Source organism: Vanessa tameamea, chromosome 20 (assembly GCF_037043105.1).
Source record: "Vanessa tameamea isolate UH-Manoa-2023 chromosome 20, ilVanTame1 primary haplotype, whole genome shotgun sequence".
Classification (NCBI taxonomy): Eukaryota; Metazoa; Arthropoda; class Insecta; order Lepidoptera; family Nymphalidae; genus Vanessa; species Vanessa tameamea.
This window is the reverse complement of record NC_087328.1, coordinates 8154623-8181202: the sequence shown is the minus strand read 5'-3', so window position 1 is coordinate 8181202 and position 26580 is coordinate 8154623. Positions and strand designations below refer to the sequence as shown.

Below are 26580 nucleotides of genomic sequence, written 5' to 3'. Positions count from 1 at the left end.
TCGCCTTACATAGACAGTAATTGTTATTTTATTGATCAATTCATCATTTAAAGAATAAATAATTCCATTCTCTCTGAATAAAATTGTTTAAAAAATAAATGTATAAATATAAGAATAATAAAATATTTTTTTATTAACATTCCCTTTTGGAAGCGCAAAGGTATCGTGTTATACAGGCTTAAAAGTTACAGGTTCTAATAATTTTATTAATCCGATCGATAATATTAATCAAAATATGAAATAGTATATATTTCATGTTTTATCCATCAGTCTTTAAAAACGGATTATTTATGTATGTTTAATTAATATTTTATTTTGCTTATATAATCGAAACATATTTTACGTATGACCTTTAAGTATTTACAGTCACGAATTGTTAAACTTAGTACGATGTTAAAATTTTAACATAAAAATGTCATAAAAGCATACTTTGAAATAAAAACAAAAAACTGGACTATAAAGTCGAACATAAAATTTGAAAATAGAATTTAGGTTTTTGATTCATACATTTTAGTTTACTTGACGTACGATAGTAAAAGTTATAATAAATGTGCCAAACCGCTAATAGTCGTTCACAATTGTTGAAGATTTCAAAGCGTATCGCTACCCAGACATGTTTCGTGTTTTGAATTTTAGGCGATTCTAATTTGATTCTTCTGAAATAATTAATATTCACTCATTTGAATAAAATAAAACAATTCCTAAATGTTATTCTAGCTTTTTTTTTTTAATATTATATTAAGTTTGTCTTATTACATAGATTATGCAAAGACGATGATTCTAAAGAACAACATCAGACATTTTATATTCATAAAACAAATAAACGTTGAAAGCTTTTCCGAGGAACAATTTCTCGGTACAAAACATTAAACTAGCTTGCAAATGGTTTATGTTTCTGTGTATGTTAACATACATAATAATTGCCGCCATTAAAAAAACTACACTTGGTTATCAAAATATTTTTTTAAATCTTTATTTCTGTTATCTTTTACAATTAGTAAATTAACAATACTTTAAAATGTAACTCATTTAGTAATTTATTTATATAAATTAATTGTATTTGCTCTTTGTTAATTACTGCAAAAAAACGAAGGCTATATATAAGGGTTCTTAATTAAAATAAAGTACAAACGATGACAGCTAAAAAAAGAACAATTTAAATTAACTTCATTGTCACTGACATTCTATTTTCGAAATGGTATTCTATGCGGCCAGGACGTTCCATCGCCCTTTGCTAGTACTGAATGACCAACTTTATGTTTCCGTCGCTCAGTTGAATATTTAATTAAATTGAAACTTATGCCATTTAAATTAAGATACACAGATTATAAATACAGCTAACCAATTAATGTTGACGGCATGTGAGTGACTTTTCGAGCGAACATTGAAGGCGTTATTTTCGCGGGAACTATTTTTGTTCTAAGGAATTAATGATTTATTTATAAGTATGTATGTACTTGTGAGAAAATCGTAGAGAAACTCTAAGAATTCTGGAATGTATGCGGTGATTTATTGTAGAACAATTTAATTTATTTTCTTGTGGCTGACTAGAATATGTGCGGGAAGGCGACAGTAGGTATAATGTTACGATTTAATCTGTCATTTCTTAACTGCTATTATTTTTTTTTCCCATCCTGTTGTTATTGTTCTGTTTGTATAGAAGTAGATCTAAGTCTTTGTAGATCTCTTTTCTTTGGGCTTCTGTACTTGCGATACATCTTCATTTATAATGATTAATAGCAGAATGAACAAGACATAAATTCATTCTTTTGAACGGCGCCTAGACATTGAGAATTGAAATATTTTTTGAAACATATAATTTTACGTTATTTTGAAAATCGAACATTTTCGAAAATATTTTGTATTTTAACGATTTAAGTTTATTAATTTTATATAGTTGTTTCTCGCGTAGATTTTATTTATACTATTTGAATTTCTATAGTATAAAATCCCGCCGTTATTCATTTAGCCTTGATTTTTTTTACTGAAATAAATAACCTTATCTCATTAACATTTTTACGTCTACTTATGAACAATATTAAATAAAGTAAATGATTCATAAACAAACATATTTTATAATGTAACTATAATATATGGAGTGAGGACGTTTCCGAGTAAAATTACGTATCATGATGTTAGATGTCATGTATTTAAAAATTAATGTGCTTGCATGCTGTAGGTATTTTTTAGAAGTGATACTTCGGTAAGTTCGATAAAAATAAAATTTCTTGTCCGGCTTTAATTGCTGCTTTTTTTATATGTAATCTTTCAAACTGAAATCTTTCTGTCGCGAAGTTTTACTTCTGTCATGTGTGTCATTTTTATGCTGAATAGTTACAAATAAAAATTGCCTTTTTGGGTGTAGTAGCTAGTTTATCCGCATAAAGGTCCTGGATCTAGATCCTGGTCGTAAATCTCAGGTCGGTTTAATATAAATACGTTGAGTTATAAATTCGACAGTGGAACACTTCTGCGCCTCAAAAACACGTAAAGCTAATATTCATCATTCTCAAAGGAAATAGAAAATACAGCTGCGCTCACACACACTCTCGCATACCACATCACAGATCAACCGTCATGGCGGCAATTTCAAATATAATAAATATTGTTATTAAATATGCAAAAAGACGATTTAATCATATAACATTTCTCATTCCCACGATTTAATCGTGATAAATACTTATCCCCAATACAAGTTCAATGAGTTTCCTTGAATATTAATGCAATCATATCATTGTGGACTTGTCTATTTCGTACGTGTAATATATACTATATATTAAATTCTGTATACGTATGGTACATGTATTGCATAATAAATTAGAAATTATGATTATTTTAAACTCAATACTTGTATTCAAACGTCATCCGATACGAGTGATTCTTCCTTATTATTTATCTGTCAGACACGTTTTGGATTCTTTTTTATCTGTACAATAAAATGTAGTACCTATGTATCTGTCAAATTTTGTCAAATTAGTAAATGTTGTTATGCGATTTTGATATCTATGCTTTGAACAGAAGGATAAAATTCCTTTAAATGTAATACGGATGGTTTCTGATAGTGATGGACACGGTTATTGGTATATACAGTTTTATTCTTACATTTGTATGCAAAGCTGCACATATATATATGACATAATAGGATAGGAATATACAGGTACGAGTTGTTTTCAAATAAGAATCATAATAATTATCTTGAATGTCTTGTTTTTAATAAAATCTTGTTAAATTTCAATTAAAGAATCTTATATAGAAAAATGTTGGTGTCAACATGATTGGTTCGGAATATAGATTTTATCGTGGAAACACAAAAGATTCTCATTTATATGTGATTTTTTATCGAAAACAGATAACATTTAGTATTTTTAAGTTAATAATCATATAATAATTTTGTTTTTCAACGAACTAACTACCATAACGTACGAATCCAACGATTCCAAATTTTTACCCGACCAAAAGTTTTTATTTAACGATAAATTAAAACGAAAGTATTATTATATTGTAAAAATTAATAATAATCAAATTTTAAAATAGACTCAACAAAAATTTGAAAATCGGTTGTTTATTGAATTTGTTTTTTTGTTGATACAGTCTGATTTAATGACTGTTTAAACGATTCAGATCGTTTAAGTTACCAAATAGATAACATCTCTAATAGTTGTTATTACTAATAGTCCTTAATGTCGATACCGGTAAGTTCCTCGACGTGCTCTTTCAGGCACGGTGGCTATTAAATTGTCAATATTCAGCTTTGCCTTAGAGCTGGTTCACACTATCGCAACAGTAGTTTTGTCGCTGCTGTTCTGTCGGACGATGTCTCCTGCCATTAGTCATACACTTTTGTCGATAGTTCTTGGTACAAACCTAATTACTAAAAATATCTGATGCGTCAGTTAAATCGTGGATTGTCTGGTAAAGATAATTTAATAGTTTTGTCGGATATAACTAATGTGAATAGTTCTATTGAAGTTAACATGTCTATTTATTAATTTGTTATCACGTTGTGTCGGATCGATAGTGTGAACCAGGCCTTAGACTCCGACCGGCTTTAGCCAACCGACCGAAATAAGTCAGCTTTAGTTAATTAAATATGGGCTTTAGTTGAGTATCGGTTTACGGTTCAGTGCTAACCTAAACTAAGTTAGTAATCTGGTCTGCGTATATCCTATAATATATGTAAGGATATATTTCATTACATTCAACTACTCACAGCATGTCTGATTATAAGTTCATTTCATTTTAGATTAAATTAGCAGTTCGTTTTTGGAGATATTTATTGAAACCACCTTCATTTCCGTAGAGCCGAAGAATTCGTAACTCACACGTGTAATGTTGAAAACTGATTTACTGTGATACGCATTATTGATTGCATAATTAATGTTACATATCACTTTATGAAGATTATGATATTTCACGATCGTGTTCGGCGGTGAGTTTCGAATTTGTTCAATCATTTTTATAACACCATGATGAATATATTGATAAGACACTTAAATAATTATACTAAAAAATAAATTAATAGTAAATATTCAATAAATTTTGATTTTGCAACTACTATATTTCCTTACTTAGGGTTACTTTTAAGTAATCCTGTTAAGCCGGTCTGGTCCTTCTACCTGTACAAATAAGGATCAAATTGCCATGTGCATATTGGTCTATCGGCTTTGTTAAAGATCAATGCTTAAGGTCAAGATAGTTCAACGATATCCGCCAATATATCATAGCTTCCTCTACACGATAGGATATTATCTTTGTTTGTGTCATAGTATTTGATTGACGTATTTAGTGTATCCTTACGACTGTTTTAGACACAAACACAGCCTGCAATAATAACAGCTGTTTTTATTTAGTGATTAAAAATTATGCAACTAGAATATACGTTTCAAAGCAATTTATAAGTAATGAAAACTGTTTTTTGCCAAAACTCTTTTGATTGTATTTGAGAAATGTATTGCATGTATAAAAGGTGCGTGTGTTTATGTACGCGCGTGATAAGTTAAATACTATTAGTACTCAATCAAAAATTTAATAAGATAAAGTGTGATGTTATCTATTTCGAGCGACTTGTTAATTCGCAGCTTAGCGAGCAACTACATCGTGTAGTTTCGACGTCACCATATCAGCATCATAAAAGATCACTCTGATCATTTTTTTCAAAACGCGCCAAAACAAGTATAACTTCAAACATATGTAACCTTTTTTACATATTTTAGTCGTTTTTAATGAAGATGTTATCCTGGCTAGTTTCGACCATACTTAAAGGAGACTACTGATCTGCGCAAGAGTTACTGTTGTTCAAACTACTTAACTATTCTCTCATAGTCCAAAGGAACGAGAATTCGACACGGAGACAGACGAGAGGTACATGCGTTACAAGGCACAGGAACAGAGCCATCATCAAAATGACAGAGCATTGAGACTTCGGCGTTTTAGATATAAATAACCACAAAACTGCAATATGGATCATTGTTATAATATGCTTAGTCTAAGCCGATTTTAGTCCCAGTGATTATGGGGCGATAGCTGCATATAAAAATCGGTTATGGTCTAATTTTAAAGAGCTCCAGTCATTGATGTGCAGAAAATAAAAAAGGATCATTGATGGCATTTTCCTAAATTGTTACGGATTAACAAATAATTTATTTTGAATAAAACTACTGGCCGGTTAGAGAGCGACGCTATGGATGTATAAGAAAAACGTAAACAAAATTAAAGTAAATTGTTTTCGACAAACTCCAATTCTAGCTGAACTAATGTATTTTATTTGATATTAGAAATTTCATTTAATAGAGGTTTCATCACATTGGCGCCAAATGTGATGAAACCTCTATTAAATGAAATTGAAGATAATTGACTCGCAGTTTACAATGAAATGAAATTAAAACAAAACCTGTCATAGGTTTCGAAATTCTAAAAAAAAATATCTTTCGAATAAACGCGAAGATTCGCGAAGACCCAGTAGTTGTTATAATTTGTATACGATTCGTATACAATGTATTTAATTCAAAACAGTTTTGAAATCTAAAACTTTATACCATAATAACTCGATTCTAAATGGATGGAATTCATTGTTATTCCATTAAAATATTTTACCAAAGTATACTCTAATACTAATAAGTGCTCTAAAAGCATCAATATCGTTCTACAAAAATAATAATAATACACACGTAATTTCTATTTCCTCTTTAGAAAGCATTTCATGGTCGTCAAATAGGATGACCACGGACTACTTTTGGTCCATTACCGAGATGACTTCTAATGACGATCACAGATAATTTAAAGGCTTTTGTGTTTTGAACAAGAGAGCCGAAGAGGATTTCCGATAAAGTAGTACGACACGTGTTTTAAATATTTTTAACGCACTTTGACATAACTAATGTATCGTATCCTATTTCAAATTATTTAATTGTTATATGACAAAATATTTTATTATATTTTTTTTTTCAATGATTTTTTATTCGTGTAGGTTATATTGTAGTTAATTTTAACACTTCAGAGCAAGACTATTCTTTTATGCATAGTGCCAGTCGGACTCGCGCACGAAAGGTTCCGTACCATTATATATAAAAACGGCTAAATAAATAATGTCGGTTGTAGGGAGGCCTCCTATAAATTAATTATTATCCGTTAAATATTTATTTGATTATTTTTTTTAGTATTTGTTGTTCAAACGGCAACAGAAATACATCATATATTTTTATTGTGGATATTTCAACTGTCTAATTATGACGGTTCAGACGGAGGGACAGCGGAGTATTAGTAATAGGGTACCGTTTGACCATTTGTCTACGGAACCCTAAAAACGAGACACTACTCAGGTTATCTACTACAGTAGGGATTTCAGCGGAAAAAAATATATAACCTAGACCAGACTATCAAAATGTATAAATCCGTCAATGACGCTCACTTTTAGCAAGATCATAGTAAGGATGACTTATATAATATTTGAATTAATTAATATACAAAATAAGGTCACTAGAATTGATATTAATTCAAAACAAACGATACCCGTACCAAATCAAAACAAACACACGGTAATTCAATAAAACAAAAACGGTCAGTGATTGCTTCAAATCACATGAGTGGAACATTATCTTCGATTGTCCAACGACGATAAATATTACGAAGAACCGAACGACACAGACGAAATACACCATGGAATTATATATCTTGATCTTTTATAATAAGGCTGGTTATTGCGTGGGACGGGAACGCTAGCTTTGCCCAATTATTTCAATGTAAATTGTATCTTATGCGTTCGAGTTAGAGTTTGTATTTGAATGCTCGTGTATACGATAAAGTGTCGTTAACGTTCCGATTTACGCATGAGACGCAATAAATCTCAATTAATGCCGTCGACAGGCCTGTATTGTCTTACAAAGAGATTTGGCTATAATTTCTTTTAGTCGTGCGAACTCACCTCCATTCATTAAGTGACTTTATTTTATTAATCTGTAAAATAAAACATAATTTATTTTTAATTAGAACGATTTATTATAGTCTTTTCTATCTTATTTTCTATTTCAGAGATTATTCATTATTTTTTGTTTACATTTGTAATTTTTCTCTTGTTGTCTAATATTACATTTACAACTTGTATATCTCACTGCTGGGCTAACCTGTCTGAAGATGTTTTGGAGCTTACTGCATCACACCGGTCTAAAGCGGTTTGGGAAATTCACACGTGGAAGAATTTCATTGAAATGAATCACATGTAGGTTTCCTTACGATGTTTTTCTGTCAAGCATGAGAGTAAATATAAATATAAATTAAGCTCATTAAAATTCAGTGGTGCTTGCTTGTGTTTAAGCTCACAAGCATCGGTCGAGATGCATGCGTTCTAACCACTGGGCCAACTCAGCTTATCAAGTATACTAACTTAACTAGGAAAATAATATGTATTATTATACAGATAGTAGAAAAAAATCGAGATCTCAGTGAGTCATGAAATCACATAGAGGACCAAAGTAAACTCCCAAAACAATTACATTTATAAAACACACAAAAATTTATAAAACATAGTTCCTTTCAAAAATAAATATGTTCGCTTAAATACACACACAAACATCCTATATATGAAATATTTATGTATTTCTAAAATGAATTTCCTTCATAAATCCGTCATACAAAATGCATTGTAATTCAAAACCAAGCTCAAATGTTATATCAATCGTCAACGGTCATTCTCATCCAATTTGCAAGCAAATAACTCATTGATTATCAATTCGCATTTATCATTTATTGACCGAATGGGTCCATTGTCCAACGTTACTTTTATATATAAAGATTATTTTACATTACAATGAACGTCGTCCAATTGAAAAAAGTATTTCTTTTTGCATTGTAGACGAGCAATGAATTTAAAACATTTAAATTTCAACTTATGTTTTTGCAGTCGACAATAATATACACTTTATAGTATTTTGAAAATACATATGGCAAATAAAAAACTGTGGAATGTTGCAAACGATCAATGAATTAAGTACAATGCATTTTGCGATAAAATACCGTGTTTAAAAATCGTTTTTGAGTACATTGAACGCGTAAACGACATACATAATGGGATTGTAAATTACAAACGGGTAATGTATTGTACACGATGGCTTGTTTACGATTATGTGCATGTAAAGATGCTATTGTATGCTGTGAGTGATTTATTTACATGTATTATGTAAAATGCACGTGGATGCAATTGATTATAAATATTGTCGGCACGTGTCTGTTATTTTTTTTTTTTAAAACGTGAACTTAGGTTATTGAATATTGAAATAGTGAAGTATAAAGGTCAGATGCCAATCGCATTGATAACAAAAACTGGGTTCCGTATTTCTCTTTTGTTTAGTTTTATGAATTGATATTTTGTAATAATGAGTTTTACTTAATTTCTCGGTGGTACGACTTTGTGCTCATCTTGGTAATTATCAATTATTCTCACGCTAAATGACAATACTTTTATTGCTGTATTTCGGTTTCAAGTTTCAGTGAACCAGTGTTATTGTAGGCTTAAGGGATAAAACATCTTAACTTGCATGGTTTTCACCTCATTTACGTCAATTAGAGTAAGTGTTGTGTGCACTGTATTTCTAAATTTAACATTAAAAACAAATAATTATATTTAATTAAAATAAAAAAAAAATTTGATGAAATTACTACTCATATTCAATAAGAAGCTTGTATATGTATATAACTTCTACTATGAATAATAAGCACCGTGAACTCCGTGGCTTCTATATAATATATAATGCAGTACATAGAGAAAGAAGTCCACATAACTGATACGCGTCAAGTACACTCGGATATGATAATGGCGAACGTATACGTAATAGAATATTCAAATTTTACCTATTTACTATTGAGTACATCCCGATTAATATTTCTCCACGTCCATCAGAAATTGTCCCTGCTTCCTTGTACGTGCGATGCATTTTACTAGTAATGCGCTGTCCTTTTCTCGCTTATGACAGTGGAGACGTTAGCGAGTGAGACGGAAAGACGTCTAGCAGCAGTCGATCATCTTTATTCGTGATGGCCAGTGGTATATTATCGAAGCTTCCGGTTCTGTTAAGTCATTGACTCAAGAAATACTGAATATTGGCTTTTGTAGGTCCATGGTGTTATGATTTTATGTTCTAGATGGATTCTTCGTAAATATAAAGGTTGTTTTATATGAAAATATTATAACTGAGAGTAATACTTTTATAGGGCGTTGTAAACATAAGCAAAATATTTTTACATACCTATAAATTTGTTTGAAGTCTGAAGACACTCATCTCTAAAATTGATGTCACAAGTCTAACATGTTTGATACCTTACCATAGTCAATAAAACAAAAAAAAAGAATTTATAATTCCATTTTTAAAATTTTATCAAGCAAGTTTGTTTGTCTTTAAATGTATTAATATTAAAATTTAGCAGTTTATTGTAGGCGTTATAAAAAATCTTAAGGGGATTTTGTGATATAAATACATATGTGTTACTGAATAACGCATTTGTTATTAAATACACGTGTATTTTATGACTGTTTATTATATATAATATATAAAAGTTAAGAGAGAAATGTAACTGAAGTTATACGCCGCCTCCATAGAAAACGCCCATAAAATAACATCCAAGACAGCCGAGTTAATATAGCAAATACACGCAAGAGTATTGCTAAATATCCTTCACTCAATATTCAAATATAGAAAAAAAAAAAAAACGCCTTACGAATAAATTACAGTATGATATAAAAAAGAGGTTTTATTAAGAAGTTTTATCAATTCTCTAAGATTCTCAATTATATATTGGCCAATATAAGTTGGTACTTAAAAAAGATTAAATTAGCATTATGTCTGTTATGTTGTCATTACTTATTTTAGCTCTAGGATGTGACAACAACTCGCGTGAAAGAAATATTAATTTTATACCTTATGCGCATACGCCGTTAACGGACCCGTTAAAACAGCTCATTGTTGCATTATTAATTGTATTATTTAATTAAGGCCCTGTTATATACAATTTAATTAGGAATATTTTCTTTAAAGGCATTTCATCCTTAAACATAGCCTCTGCTCTAGCCCTATAGACAAGCAAATTTGTTCTTTTTCTTGCTTTATAGCCAATTTAATAATTAAAGTTATTTAAAATTAATGTTTTTCTAACGGCTTTTGTTTGTTTTATTCGAAAATAATGAGTATTAAGAATTTTAAGGGTGAGTAAATCAAGCCTGCGCCTTGCATAATGAATCAAGTAATATGTATAGATTTTTTCAAGAGACGATTTATTAAAATATATTCGATGAATGTTTGATACCAAAATAAAAATATAAACACGTTGTAAATAATTCAAAGTTGCTCGTAAGAATTTCTTTGAATAAAGATTTATTTTGTTATTCCAAAATCTGCAAACATAATAAGCCTTAAATATACATTATAACGTTGCCCACACCAATGTAAACCCACGTTATTCAAAGCGGATCACGTAAATTTCAAGAATAAGCTATTATCTATGAATACAAATATATTTCGACCCCACAGATGATACAATTGTACGAATAGTGATAACTTTCACTCGATACATGATCACTACTTGTGAATTCGGAGCGCTATTCTGTAAACCGTTCGATTAACACGAAAGAATTCTGTCACGACGCTGAATAAGAATTTGTAACGATCGAAAAGAATGCTAATGGTAGTCTTCGTGTTTGTACGCTGACGTTTACGTTCGATATTCAAATGTTTCGTTTAGTTTTTTTTTTGTCATACAATATTAAAATCTGTCTTATACTTTTGACTTTATTTTTATTAAATATTATGTATTAAGTTATCACTTAAGTAATTGTAGGCCATTTGTAGTTTTTTTTAAGAATAACAAGGAATAAACTAATAAACAGTGATTCCTAGTCATAAACTTTGTCGTATTTTGCTAACTTTCCCAGTTTCCTGTCGACCATTTAAAAAAAGGTGCTATCGGTGTCATCTTATAAATTGCTTACAATGAGGTGTGAACATCACACCCTCCATTGTGCAAGGAGATAGTATCACCATTTATTATCATGCGTTACGACGCGTCTCCGATATATGCGAGATGAATCCAGAATAGGGACGCTCTTCTAAGAACCGCTTTGTTTGGTAAAAAATTTGTCGATACGCGTAAAGTATTCTGTATTTGAGAGACGAGGGTCGAATCACTAATATGTTAGTTTTTATTAAATTTGTAGGACGAATTTTAATGTCCTTTTAAAAAGAACATACATATTTAATAGTCATAATGTTTTTTAGAGTCGTATTTCCTTAAACTTTTCTATTTATAAAAAAAACATAAAACATAAAAATCACGCTTGTTACGTCAATAGCTTACAATTAGTGACTGAAACTGCGAAGCGCAAGTAATAATTTATACATTATAAACTAAAACCTTCTTCGAAACGGCCTACTTTTATAAGTTATAAGCTAGTATAAGTTATAATTTATAAAACATATATTTTTAGTAGTTTATTCAGTTAGACATAAGAATAACATCTCATTTACTAGCGTCGACGAAATACTTCTTTGACTAGACATTGGCGTTCTAAGAAATATTAACTATTCCTTACGTTTTTTATTCGTCAATGCGCCATCAATCTTGAGAACTAAGATGTTGTCCCTTGTGCCTGTAGTTGCACAGGCTTACTCAACCTTCAATTCGGAACACAATATTACCACGCATTACTGGCTTTCGGTGGAATATCTAATGAGTGGGTGGTACCAGTAATTATATAACAGATTGCTGTTTAGCAATAAAACTATATTTTTGCGGTTGGTATATTTGTATTGTAAAGCCGTAACTTGAACAAAAAAATAAAGAGATCAACTACAAATTTATGAACTCTCAAACAAGATAGTAAAAACCGTAATCACTCAATGTTTCGTTTAAAAATAAACACGTAATAACTTCAAGTGTTCTCCTGTTAACTAATCCAGGCTGTGATGATGGCCCACATCGCCCCTATTGTTTAGACAATCCTATTAACCTAACCTATTTTAAATTACCGGATATTAGATCTTCAGGTAATCTACTTTTTAAAAAATATTATCCTAATATTATAAATGCGAATTTAACTCTGCCTGTCTGTCATGCTTTCTGAATTTGATATGAAACAATCTTGAATCTTAAGGAAGGACATTGGTTATTTTTTTATAATAAAAACCTACGTAAGATACCAGACCTTTACACATGGACGAAACTGTATGCGAATTCTAGTACTGTATACATCATAACAGCTTTTGTGATTTTTTTTAATAAGCTGCAAGGACTTTTATGGTTTTTAAGTTCCACTTGCAATGAGATCACTTGTAAGTATATAAACCAGGAGATCTTTTTTTTAATTGCGCAAATGTTTTTAATAGAAACAGCCCGTAATTATTTCACTACTTTGCAAAGTCGGGTTACCCTGTTAAAGAGAAGATTTGAAACTCAATCTAATTTTTTTTTTTATAAACTAAAGGAGGTTGAATTCAAAATAATAAAGTCAGTGAGAATACATTTGAATCCACATAGTAAATAGTGTCATTGTTCGAAACAATAAATAACAAAGTTTTAAAATGTAGTCACCGCTAATAATAAAATCTTATTATATTATTTTTTTAATCACGCTTATTAAAGAATCGTTTTAATTTGATAACGAATAAATATTATTGAAATTATTTTAATGACAATGATATCTCTGTTTTGATACAACACGGATTAACGGACGGACGGATTGAAGGAGAAATATACAAAGAATAAATGTTGTCACTTTGCTTAAAATTGCTCAGAGGGTGAGCGAATGCTAAAATATGCGACGTTTTTTGCACTGTTTTATATTTTGTTATTTATTCAATTGCCGATAATTGGGTTACTTACTCAAATGAAAAAGTATAGATTTATATGTGTTGTAACCTAAACATAAAATAAAAATAAAATAAAAAGCCGAGATGGCCCAGTGGTTAGAACGCGTGCATCTTAACCGATGATTTCGGGTTCAAACCCAGGCAGGCACCACTGAATTTACATGTGCTTAATTTGTTTATAATTCATCTCGTGCTCGGCGGTGAAGGAAAACATCGTGAGGAAACCTGCATGTGTCTAATTTCAACGAAATTCTGCCACATGTGTATTCCACCAACCCGCATTGGAGCAGCGTGGTGGAATATGCTCCATACCTTCTCCTCAACGAGAGAGGAGGCCTTAGCCCAGCAGTGGGAAATTTACAGGCTGATTATGTAACCTAAATTATTAATGATTCGTAGTATAAGAAAGCATCGAAGCTACATTTTTAAGAACTGATGAATGTATTTTATCTTCAAACGTATAAACATAGGTAAGCGAAAGTACTGTTAGTGGGGTAGTAAAATATTCTTTCCGACTGAATCCCTCTGATGTCTAGCAATAAAACCAAACTTCTTTGGGGATATCCGTTGGATGTTTATTTTTGTATAACCGATGGATTCGTTTTTTTTTTTTATTTATGTAGCTCTTAAGTGAGCTCTGATAAGTATGAACTTTGTTAGAAGTGGAATGTGCTTGCGTTTCACTTGTATATGTTAACTTTGATGTAATATATTTGTGGTTTCATTATTAATATGCGCTTTGACTTTAACTTGTATTAGATATGACGTATACATTTATTAACATAAGAATTAATAACATTGAGTGATTAGAGAATTAAAAATAGTTACTGTATAAATCTTGACCACGTGGAATGATGGCAAGAATGCTAGCAGCATTTCCCCGTTGAATGCAATTCCGATCCTCTGGTCAAAAAACGAACCAACCCTCATGTCACCAGTGGAGGCAATAAGGCGAGGTTTTATACTTTTGATGAAGTTTTTTGACTATATATATATTTATATGTTGGAAAAATTAAAATAAAGTTAATCAATCTTACTTTGTCACGTGCGAATATAAGTCTTAATATTTATTATTTTTATCGTTTGTATAACACGAACCTGAAATTCACTCTTGTCGCTTCATATTCAATTTTAAGAGGGTGAAACTGCAAAGGACTTCTACTTATATATAAAGATTACACACTAACTTACCCTTTCCATTCCCGAAACGCGCTAAATCTTCCGATTTTTTGTATATTAATTTAGTACTTTTTTAGATGTGAAGTGTTATTTCTCGAAAAGATTTTGTTATAATTCTAAAACGTTTGGTAAAACCGTGTAGTTTATATAAACAAAATAATTTTCTTGTTCGAAGCAATTTTCTTTCTAAATATAAAGATGACGATATTATTTTGATCTGAACGGTTTCCTCGGAATTACATTTTTATAAAAGCCCAGCGGTGAAACGTATGAGTAATAAATACAATTACCAGACTCGAACGACAAAAAGCATATATATATAATACATGCATATAATATTTAAAAATATATAAAGATACTGTCAAGTCAGTATATACCTACATATATGTATGTATCATATTGATTCATTAGATAACTCTAGGTAATCTCGAGGAAATTTTGACATTTACGTACTTAAAGATTTTGAATTTTATGGCCTGTCTTAAGTCTACGCGCTTTAAATGTTGCGTTTTAACAATTTATTACGGTCAATGCGCCGCCATCCACGGGTCTAAGATTATTCCTTAAAAACTCGATATTTGAAATGAAGTAGAGTATTTTAAAAACAGAATACAGAAATTTTAACGATAATTGAAAATAGTTATCAGGATTCAAGTCTGAGTGAACCAGTTTAATTACAGATATATGCTAAATTCTTATCGTGGTAACGCATTGAATTATAATGTATTTGGAAGTTATTATTTGACATCGGGTGTACACAACAATCAACCCTATGCCAAGTGGATGAAACAGGACTATTCATCGATATAGCCTTTAACCTCTAGAATAATGTAATTAGATCAACATACAATTTTAATACAACACCACAATTTTTCATATAGTTTTTTAACGATTATATGATAATATTTTTTTGAATTTGATTTGAGGTGGATGGTATATGCCCCTTAGCTGCATAGTGTGTACCGAGCTTTACCAGCCAAAAATAATACCGCGTCATCTAATTGAAGCGAACATTTAGCGCTGCGTTCCGCTCGATTTTTTATAACATTAAAATATTTATTTGAACATTTATCTTCTTAACTAGAGTATTTCAATTGCGCTGGAAATTACGTTTCAGACGAATTCACTTGCTATTACTATAAATTTAAGAGCGTTTATCACGTGGCTCTGTTATTCTGTTAGTTATAACATTCTGATTAGTAAGATTGACGTAATCTTTGAGTAAATTCAATGTTCTCTATTCGCAGCTCTTGACCATGCCCAGCTCTGACCTTAGTCTAGATTTTATTACGTGTTGTATTTACGAAGTTTCGTTTCGTAGATTTTGTTCGCGTGGGTTACCCTTCATTTGACTGACAAACATATGCAAGGTGGAAATTTATGTTGAGTTAATTTAATACGTAATTTCATTAAAATTGAATTAAATAAAAGATCAAATCTTAATTGAAGTAAAAAATATTGATTAACAGACTTTCTTCGAGCAATAATTATAATATACATTTGAAAATTTTGAAATCTTTTGACGACAAGTTTTATACAGACTTTAGTTTAGTAGTTAGTTTACTTTACCCCGTAAAATTTACACCAATCGCGCCCAAGTACATTTTATTTATACAAGTCATTTATATCGAGTTTTTACCAAATCAAAAAATATGTTTTTCCCTATTTAATATATTTAATGTTTCTCGGAATTATTTAAAAGTGAGAACTTGTTTATACATCGAACGATTCAATTGAAAACAACTATAAATAAAAAATTCATACTAAAATCTCGAAAAATATAACTTAGTGTCAGTAAGATATCCAAAAGTCCAAAACCGTAGAACAAATATTTCACTCGTAAACAAATTACGGTTAGTTTATCGTAGCGCTGACAGGGTTACGGCTTAAATAAACAGATTTAATCTGTAATTACTTTGACATAAGGTATAATTTAGATCGCATTAATTTGCCTAATGAACTGACGAATGATTTGTGATCTGTAGCAATGGCATGCGTTTGTAAATCTGCATTTAAAAAATAGGAAGGCACGGTCTGTTTATGTAAGTCAATCTGACTGTATAATATAAAACATACTTTTATAGCCCTGACTTGATTGTCTAGTGGCTGGTTTATAAAGCCACAGATCCCGAGGTCCTGAGTTCAATTCCCGGATCGGCCCAATAAAGTTTCAAAGAGTCGATTTCGTTTAAAAACATCTCGGACTCATGGCATGTTGTTCGGAATTTTGATAGTATATTTACACATAGATAAAAGCATGATCTACACTATTATATAAGCGGCTACACCGTAAAGACCTCCGTCAGATTTGGCCATCATCCTTCGTCATGTATGCGAACTTCAAAAATCAGACAAACCGAAAGCGATGTTCAAATATTCAAAGCTATATCATTAATCTGTTTCTCGTTCGCCCATATCAATTGCGGAGGTCAGGTGGCAGACGTTCCGTGTAAGAACTAGTCGCTTGTCAGATCTGGATTAAAATAATAAATTGACCCTGGCACTGTGCCTGGAGAATATTATGACGAAAACGTAAATAGTAATCAAAGTTGAATCAAATTTAAAACTCGTTCAAACGTTCTATTAAACGTATTCCAAAAAAATAAAGTAACAGAATATAAATGTCTTGGTGCTGGATTAAACTGCATTATTCTTAAGGCTTTTTCATTTAAACTTCTACTTTTGAGGAGTTGGTTTGCGTTTATCGTTTGCATATGAAAGTTCAGCGGTGCTTGCCGGGCTTGGTCCATTTCGACTTTGTACCATGGAAATAGAGAATTAAAAAAGGTCTAATATGGCTAAATGCGTTTTAACTGAATAGGTTCAAAACCGGATAAGTCTGAGTGAGTATTTTCATCTCATGTCGTCTTGGATAGAAATAGCAATGTATGTCTAATCAGTAGTTCAGCAGAGTTGTGATAAGCTCAAAATCTTCTTCACCAACAGATCATTAATAATAATTATTATGCCATTTTGTAATCTGTATATATCTTTGAACGTAGTGATATTTTAAATTTCAATAATACAATATATACTTAATTCAAATATGTCAGATTTTAGTTTGATATATTTAGCTAAGCTTTAAGGCAACTAAATTTTTATCGAAATAATAATCATTATCATTCGATGAATTTATTGATCATTCGTTCATTTCATTCCCAAGTATTGTTACTATTTTTGTAACTTTTCGCCATCGTAGTTAAAATTAACATCATTCGTATCACGTAACACTTTGTAGCGACCGTTATGGGTCGTAGCGTGGCCAATTGAATAACGATCGTCCTGGTCAGTCTAGTGATGGGATAAACATCGATAAATGTCACATTTATTAGTTTCAAGAAATTTGTCGAATAAATGTCGCCAGTGATAGAAATATTACATGACGTAAGCTTGATATAAACTAATACGAAAAGAAATGAATACAGAAATTTCATCATGCTATCATTATTTTTTTCATATTATTGGCAATGTTTCTATATTACAATAATAGATTTGAAATTTATATTTGGAATGATAAGTGAAATCAATTATAAAATTCAATAACTAATAACAACAGTGTATCATATTGGTTAACAACTTGTTTAAAATAAACGCAGAATTTTAACCACCTTTATACCTATATTTAATACATAATCTAGAAACTATTTTTCTTCAAGTACAAAAAAGACCTAATGTAATGTTATAAAAAATCCATACATTCTGAAGAATACTTTGCCCGCTACTTAATCGTACCTAAAACATCTATAATCACGTATTTAAGTATATAAATAACAATACAAATATACCTCGGATTAATAGCGTAAATCTGGCGATTTCTCAAATCTATTTTCACAACATATTATATTGGTAGTAATTTAAAGAAATTATCGATAATAAATAATCATTATCCACGCAGCACTAGTGAATCTCGGATACTTACAGTCGATTTACACATCGCTTGGACACAATAGTCAGTTTTATTGCTCAGGGGAGAACGATACAGTAGCCCACGTGATAAATTATATGAGGCTATTATATATTTTATTTGGCTTCAATTAAGAGCTATAATCGTGTGTTACATTAACGCAGTATGTGCTATTGGTATTTGTCCTTGAGATTGGGAATTAATTTAACGTAAAACGGAAGTTTTTTTTTTCAAATGCGTTGTAATTTTTTTTGTATAGGACCTGAATCGAATAATTACTAATGATTTTGACGTTGTATGTGGGAACTCTGTTATACGTGAGGGTAAAATAATTATTGTTAATACATATTATTTTGTATTGTACTCATTTTATTGTATTAACAGAGATAAGGGAGTTTAATAATCTGTTACAAGTATATATTATCGTAATCGACGAAGTTCAGATTATATCAATGTTTTGTTAGCTTTCATCGACTGCTCCGCGATCAACGACGACTAAACTCGAAACCTTTTCAAGTGGAAACAACGGTCACGCGAATATTTAGGTAGGATATAAAACTTTATCAGCGGAAGGTCAGAGGAAACCAGAAACAACAAAAGCGGTGAAGATATGAAATTACATCCGATGCGCAATTTTTGGGTCGTTCCGGTTCCAAAGGATGTGTTGTGTTAGTTCATTTGAAAAAATCAAACGAATTGTTCGTTTTAGCGCGAATAGATACGAATTTCTCGTAATTTCCTTTAGTTTTCCTGTTGGATGGAGTCATCGACGTTTTCTCAGCGCGCCATAACTCGCGCGAGCATTATTTGGAATACGATTTTGCAGAAACCACGGATAGATTGAAAACAGCAGCCGTTTCTTGATACGCGTTTACATTGTGCCGGTTACTCGCTCGCCAACTTGCTTGTGAGAATTATAATAATTATTCACTATATTTTATCTGACGTAGTTAACAATTTAAAATCGTTTGTTTATTGAAATATAAATGTATCGTCAGTAAACATTTAACAGAATAATTTCAATTCTATTTATCGCGGCGTTGCTTTCAGTCGACTATCGTATTAAATTTTACTAACGTCTTGAGTAACGCTACGTTACTCATAAATTTTATGAATAAAAACATTACATAAAATCATAATTATAAGTTAAAATTAAGATTATTATTGTCATAAAAATAGTATTATTTAAATGCATTATTCTGTAGCTTTTCTATTAAAGTGGAAAGTGTAAACGGAGCACGTTGTATACAATATACAGAAATAGCATATTGCGTTCAAGATTTGACCGATCGCACGTACATACATAAAATTAGACTACTATAGATATATATGTATAGTAGTATTATAGTATATTAGACTTGTGGCAAATTGAATCGTATACGATACGATACTTGTTAAATAGAAATTCGAATAATTCAATTCACTCACCGCAGATCGTGATAGGTCGGAAAGTGTTATGTTAAATTGGTTTTATTAATTATAATAATCCATTGATAAACGTCTCATGTAGCAAATTTTATCGCAAAAATCATGTTCGCAGCTTTGTTCAGATTTTCATCCGGCACGTGCAGATTTCCTCACGATTTTTTCCTCACGAGCCCGAGATTGTGAATTCAGAGGTGTATGAACCCGTAATCTTCGGTCAAGAAATACGTGTTCTTAGCACTGCGTCTTATATTCTTTTGATAACGATAACACTTGTCAAATACGTAATTTTTCTCATAACTCCATCACGAACACGATGTAATAAACTTAGTAGTGCTTGGAACTGAACCCGAGACGTTTGATTACGACCCACGTATCCGCATTGTATTTGGTTAAAATATGTTTCTCGTATAGAATATGAACAAAGAGACGAGATGTGATTTTATTCACCATTTTATCAAGTATATGGAAATCTCGTTGTGACATTTCTTTGTTTGTGTGTGCGTGCGTGTGTATTGTGTACGGCGTTGTATTTAACCTTGATGTGTGAGTTAAGGCGGCTCTTCTGTATCCCACAGTCACGTAACGCTCCTTCGCTTGATATTCTTTCCGTGTGTGAAGACCAAGGAAGCGCTGCCATGCTTGAAGCAAAGTCTCGCCCGCTTTTTCTTTTTAATTCACACATTGAGCAATTGATAGAGTTAACAGTCAAATTCATCTGAGTTACAACTTCTTATATAGGTCCATTTGTTTAATTTTTAACTTATATAAATGATGAAATTAAATTATTTGCACCTAATAATAATAGTTAAATACACAGTCATTTGTGTTTTAATAACAGACTGAGCCACAATCGCTTAAGTAAGAAAGTACACATGACCTTGATAAATCACTGTTTTGACGTACGTCAAATAGAAAAAGCTACGTAGAATTCAAGTAATTAATTTCAGAAAGCGATATAAATAATACAACATAAAAGGATACACGAATCTTAATAGCGAATCACTTAGTTTGGTTATTCTAATTTGACGGTCAAATCGCACGAAATAAAGTTACAAGTATATGATTTTAAATAAGACATAAAATTTTAATATATGAGATAAAATTTACTTGGTAGTAGGGCTTTGTGCAAGCCCGTCTGGGTAAGTACCACCCACTCATCAGGTATTCTACCGCCAAACAGCAGTACTCAGTATTATTGTGTTCCGGTTTGAAGGGTGAGTGAGCCAGTGTAACTACAGGCACAATGGACGTAACATCTTAGTTCCCAAGGTTGGTGCCGCATTGGTGATGTAAGGAATGGTTAATATTTCTTTCAACGCCATTGTCTATGGGCGGTGGTGACTACTTACCACCAGGTGGCCCATTTGCTCGTCCACCTACCGATATCATAAAAAAAAACTATTTATATCAAAATACGTGTTAATTTTTTTTACCGATACAGTATTACGAAACCAAAGAACGATTTGAGGTTATAAATATGTTCATTCCTGGTGGGGAAATAAATAATGTCTCTTTACAAGAGAAATCTTCATTAATTTCTCGAGGAACGCCGAATTATTCACAATAAAATTAAAAATTTACGTTTCAATTGTTGTAATTTTACGCCTTCTCTGAACGAATGATTTATTCCGTGAACCGTTTTTATAGTTCTGACATTAAAAAAAAAAGTTTTTTAAATAAATCATTGAAAACATTCCATATTTAAAGCTGCGCTTGACTTTTAATTTTTATGTGAAAACGTTAAGAAAACATCCACCAGATATCGTTTGACAGAAATGTTGATATATTTATAACTAATAAAAGAGATACGGAGTTAATATTATTGAATTAATTGGTAGTTACTGGTTCCGGTTACATTAAACATGTTTAATTGAAATCTCTCGATCCCAAATTTTATTATTTATCTGTTAAAATTAAAAACGTGGTAACTTAAGATTTCTTACATTGAAGTCGCTAGAAATGAGAAGTTTGATTGATTTAAAAGAAGACTATACGATTACAAAAGTTTCTTCTACGCTATCGTAGAAGATAACTATGTATCTTATACATAGCCTATTCCAATCGAAGAATTATTCCATATTATTTGCTAATAGCTCAACTATATTAGAACTACGCAACAGTTATTGATCAATATATCTTTATTTAACTTATGTCCACTTTAATTTACTTCCAAAGTTTCGTCCCGTTTACATAAATACTTAAAGAATAACATACTTAAACTCTCGTACAATGATATCGTAATCCGATGTCAAATTATGTTTATCATCTGTCCTCTTGTGGTTGAAAGATTATAATTGCTACAATCATATACATTTTTCCTAATCTGTAATTGGTCTCTTATAATCGACGATTTGAAGTTAAAATAGTTGAATAAATAGTAGCTTCACTTCGGTGTATGTTTGACGTAAATATAACTATCAACTTCTCAGAATATATATGTAACGTAAGTAGCAATGTGCTTCAATACCACTCGATGAACGTACTCAAGACAATATCTGGCTCTCAATACTCCATAACAAGTAACCCTTTAAAAAGTCGAGTATAATAAAATAAATCAATCTGTCTCTGTGTCTGTTATAGATGCTTTATTGTTCGCGAGCGTGGGCTTAAAGTTACGTGTTGTGATAATGCATGCACATGTTTCATTTGTTATTTATCTATGATGTGCACAGATAAACAATGAACGATAAATTACTAAGAATGTAGATTGGAAATTTCTTTATATTGAGATGTTTTTTTTTTAAATATATTTTAGTGGATTTCTTATACTTTATGTTATTTTTATGGATTTTGTATTTTGCCGATTTTTTTTAGAGTCTTAAATGTATTATATGTTGGAAAATCGTAATATTATCTAAATTTTGTCTATGATTAATTTAAAAAATCAGGATCTTTGCATCTTTGTTATTTACATATGTTATTATGTAACATTTAAAACAATGAAATAATAATTATAATAAAATTAGAACTATAAATATATATAATAATGCAATGAAAAATAAAACAAAGGATAGATACAAAAATCAATAAAAAAAAAATTACGTACATATAATACTAATAATACGTACTTAGACATTCCTAACTTTAATTTAAAAAAGAAATGTAATCGCCTTAAGAAAAAAATATATAATTAACTGATCATGTATGTTGTCTTCATTTGTTGGTAAAAATCAGTAATTTACACAGTCCTGTGTTCAAAGCTGTAGGGATCTACGCTTTCTTTGTCGTTCACCGGTAGTGCGTACGGCGCTTAAAATCAATTTCATAGGAGTTTCGCTTTTAAATCAAAACAATAAGAAGCTCTTTCGTGTGCATCATCCAAACCTGATGTTCTTCTTGATATAGTAATATAGTCTTTATGGCTATAACAATTAAGGTTACAGGTATGTGAACTTTCCATCCCTAGGAGACAGGAAGTTTACGAACACGTGCGTTTCCTTACACAGGATGTTGTAGAATTTGAAACGAATTCGCTACAATGGACTTTGAAAACGGCGAATGTGAATTGAACAGATATTGAGACAATAAAATATATTGTTTTAAAAATATAATATTTTCTTGTAAGAAATATTTGTCTGGCAACATTTATTTTTCTTTTTCTCCGAACGTCAGTTTTCCTTTAGATATATTTTTAAATTTTTCATATAAATGAGTATTGACATTAAAGTTTTTGCTTATTTATAAAAAAAAAAAATCTAAATCTCAGGAACCATTTTGACAATTCAAATTATCATCTATTATTATAATATAACAAACTAATAATATATAATCAAGTCCCGAATTTGATATCATACCACATATGTCAGTACGGATTTACATTTGCGGTTGATGTTATTGACAGACGTAATTCAGTGGCGGTAATTGTAAAAACATTGCGGTTTACTAAACGTGATTTGTATACGAAACTATTTAAGTGCATCATAATTTTGTAATATATAATTCAGATATATATTTCAATTCATAAAAAGAATAAGAACGCATAATTGATTTTAAAAGAGGTTCGATATTTAAAAATATTTTAGCTTGATAATGTTTTTTAAGCCAGATTAGATTGGTTGTCAGAACGTTGGGTCAGTCTTGCCAGTATAAATAAAACTTTGGCGGTTGGAAATGGACTGTATTTACATTCCTGTGCCTCGAAAAGCACATAAAGCCCTGCGCTTGAACTCTGCGTCGTGTGACAATTGCTGATCAGCGTATGAGAGTAACAGAATAAAGAGGTACTTGTGTTTATGCAAACTTGTAGGTACTCTACAATATCTCCTGTGAAGTTGGCTTGTCTCAGCTGCGGTTGGTTGCCGCGGACGAAAGCGATTATATACGGAGCGGACGATATAATCCGTTACAAACACTAGCTTGTGCCGCTGCAGATTATGAGGTTCCAAGTTTGAAAATAACAATCAGATAACATTGAATTTTAAAAAATTCTCAATTATATATAAAAATCATCGCACATATAGGAGACTAAATATTTTACAGTACTTTATTAAACACAACACTCTGTAGTCAAATAAAGAAAAATATTGTTTACTAATATTCATGTAAAAAACAGCCGCACGCGCCATCTGGTGTCGGCGACTGTTATGTAATTGTTTATTTTATCTACGTCAATGTCTGTCTTGTGCATATATTTTTTTCCTTTCATTTATCTTGAGTTCACACTCGATGTTAATATACATACGATTTATTATTTTCGAGATTTGAATAACAATAATTTACAGACCGATCGTACATAAATATGTACTTAAAAAAATAGAAACAAACTCATAAGACACATTATTCATCGTCCATAAATGAAAAAAAAAACATATTTTAAAAAAAGAACGAGAAAATTTGCCCACCATGTCCACGCTTACTAAAATGTGTGACGTAAGCAATTATTGCCAATTAAAAAAAAACATTTATATAATAACACATATAATGATATTACATTATAAGTTATTTGCGTTACATTTAACCTGAATTTAAATAATATAAAACTCGTGGTAATTTTCTATTCGACATAATTTAACAATCAGCGTAGATATCGACTGGAATTATTAAAATAAAATCTGTTTAATAAAACGCGGCTAAATTGAGAAGTTACTTCTTTTAAATCGGGTAAACATTACAGTAGTCATTTTTTTTATTCATTGGTACATATAAACTTGACTAACTTCCAATGGGCTCTTGAAACATAAGTTTGATCACGAAATTCAAGATTTATATAAAATTAAAATAAACCGCCGCCCTCATACTAATTAATTACACGTCATTTATTTTTACCACAGATTATAGAACACGTTGAAAAATAAATCAAATAAAAGATCGTTGAAAGTTCTATTTTCGAATCGAGGGAACATAACAATAAAAACGTAATCCAACCCTCAACTTGATGTATCCACTTTTAAATATACCAGGTTAACCCTTCAACGCTATGATATATGAAACCAAGGCACGTGTTATACGGTCTAATGAAAAGTAACATTAAACAGAGCTAAGACGTTAAAAACTTTTTTTCTAACGCACCTTGTATATATTTATGAGTATCTATTTATGTTTATGAAACATCGTAAACGTTTGATTAAATGCACTGGCAACACTAAATTATGTGTCAACGACTTTTTGTGCTCGTTTTTATTAGGTATTGGTTTTCAGGAAGTTTTAAATACAATTAAAGGACATTTGCAAATTGGAATGACCGGTTGAATTCATTAATCATTCTGTGCCTAATTTACAACCGAGTCTTTCGTTTTTCAATTTATTATCAAGTTTAAGAGCCTAATGAGACAATAAGTACAGTACGTACAGTAGTTAAAATTGTTGTGTATTTATAGAGCTAACTTTTTTTTGTTAAGATAGACAAAACATTTATGAATTATGAGAAGATAGAACATTATAAATCTTGTAGAATCTATTAAGGTATCAAAAATATATATTTAACCCTACTAATTGTCCGGGCGTTGAATAAAAACTACACATTTTTATATAACTGTTTATTTAATGTTTAATTTTATACCATGCCAATGAACCCGCGGCCAGGCGTTGGAGCGACCGGATAAAATTATATCCAATGTAACTTGAATGCAGAAAATGCATTAAAAGTTTCAGTGTAAAGTGAACCTTTAAATCTGTCCCAGTTAATGACGCTACGATTTTGTGTCTTAATTAAAACGGGAAAAGATATTAAATCAAATGTCACTTTTGTTGCTCGATTCGATTCGACTGAAATAAATTCGCCTCCGTTTTTAAAATCGTTTTTTATTCCTTGCGGAGGAATATAAAATGAGAATTATTATCCTCTCGTTATTTAACGTGAATTAACGCGATGTTTTGCTATATTTTTTACCTATGAGTAGTATGTCTTGCCAAGCCGGTAGAGTTGCTTTACTATCGGTATTTCGTAATTGCCAGTGGAGGCTGAGCTTTAAACGTATAACGTATGTATAGGGCGGGCAGTAAAGGCAATGCGTTTTGACATTTATTGGTTTTCACGCACCCTGTATTTCAGGCTACAGCGTTGCAACGAGCATTACGTATTGAATTTAATAGCCAATGTTTGTAAGTAGATCTATTTTTGGAAAAGTTACAGATGTTCCAAGCAAACTAATATATCATTCGAACAAATAGGATCTGTGTTAAATTTTCAGTATTTCTGTTCTAAATAACGTTTTCTTGAACTAGTTTTTACTACTATATAATAATAACTTTTTTTGATGTTCCTTTTTTAAATTTAATTAA

General features: G+C 30.8%; 2 protein-coding genes across 4 annotated transcripts in view; one reads left to right on the top strand and one right to left on the bottom strand.

The window, feature by feature from the left end:
• The window catches only part of Cv-c (crossveinless c), a 517053-nt gene that overhangs the window by 128048 nt on the left and 362425 nt on the right, over positions 1–26580 (bottom strand). The window lies entirely within an intron of this gene.
• Positions 1–26580, top strand: part of LOC113401587 (fibroblast growth factor receptor homolog 1) — a 73400-nt gene that overhangs the window by 3731 nt on the left and 43089 nt on the right. The window lies entirely within an intron of this gene.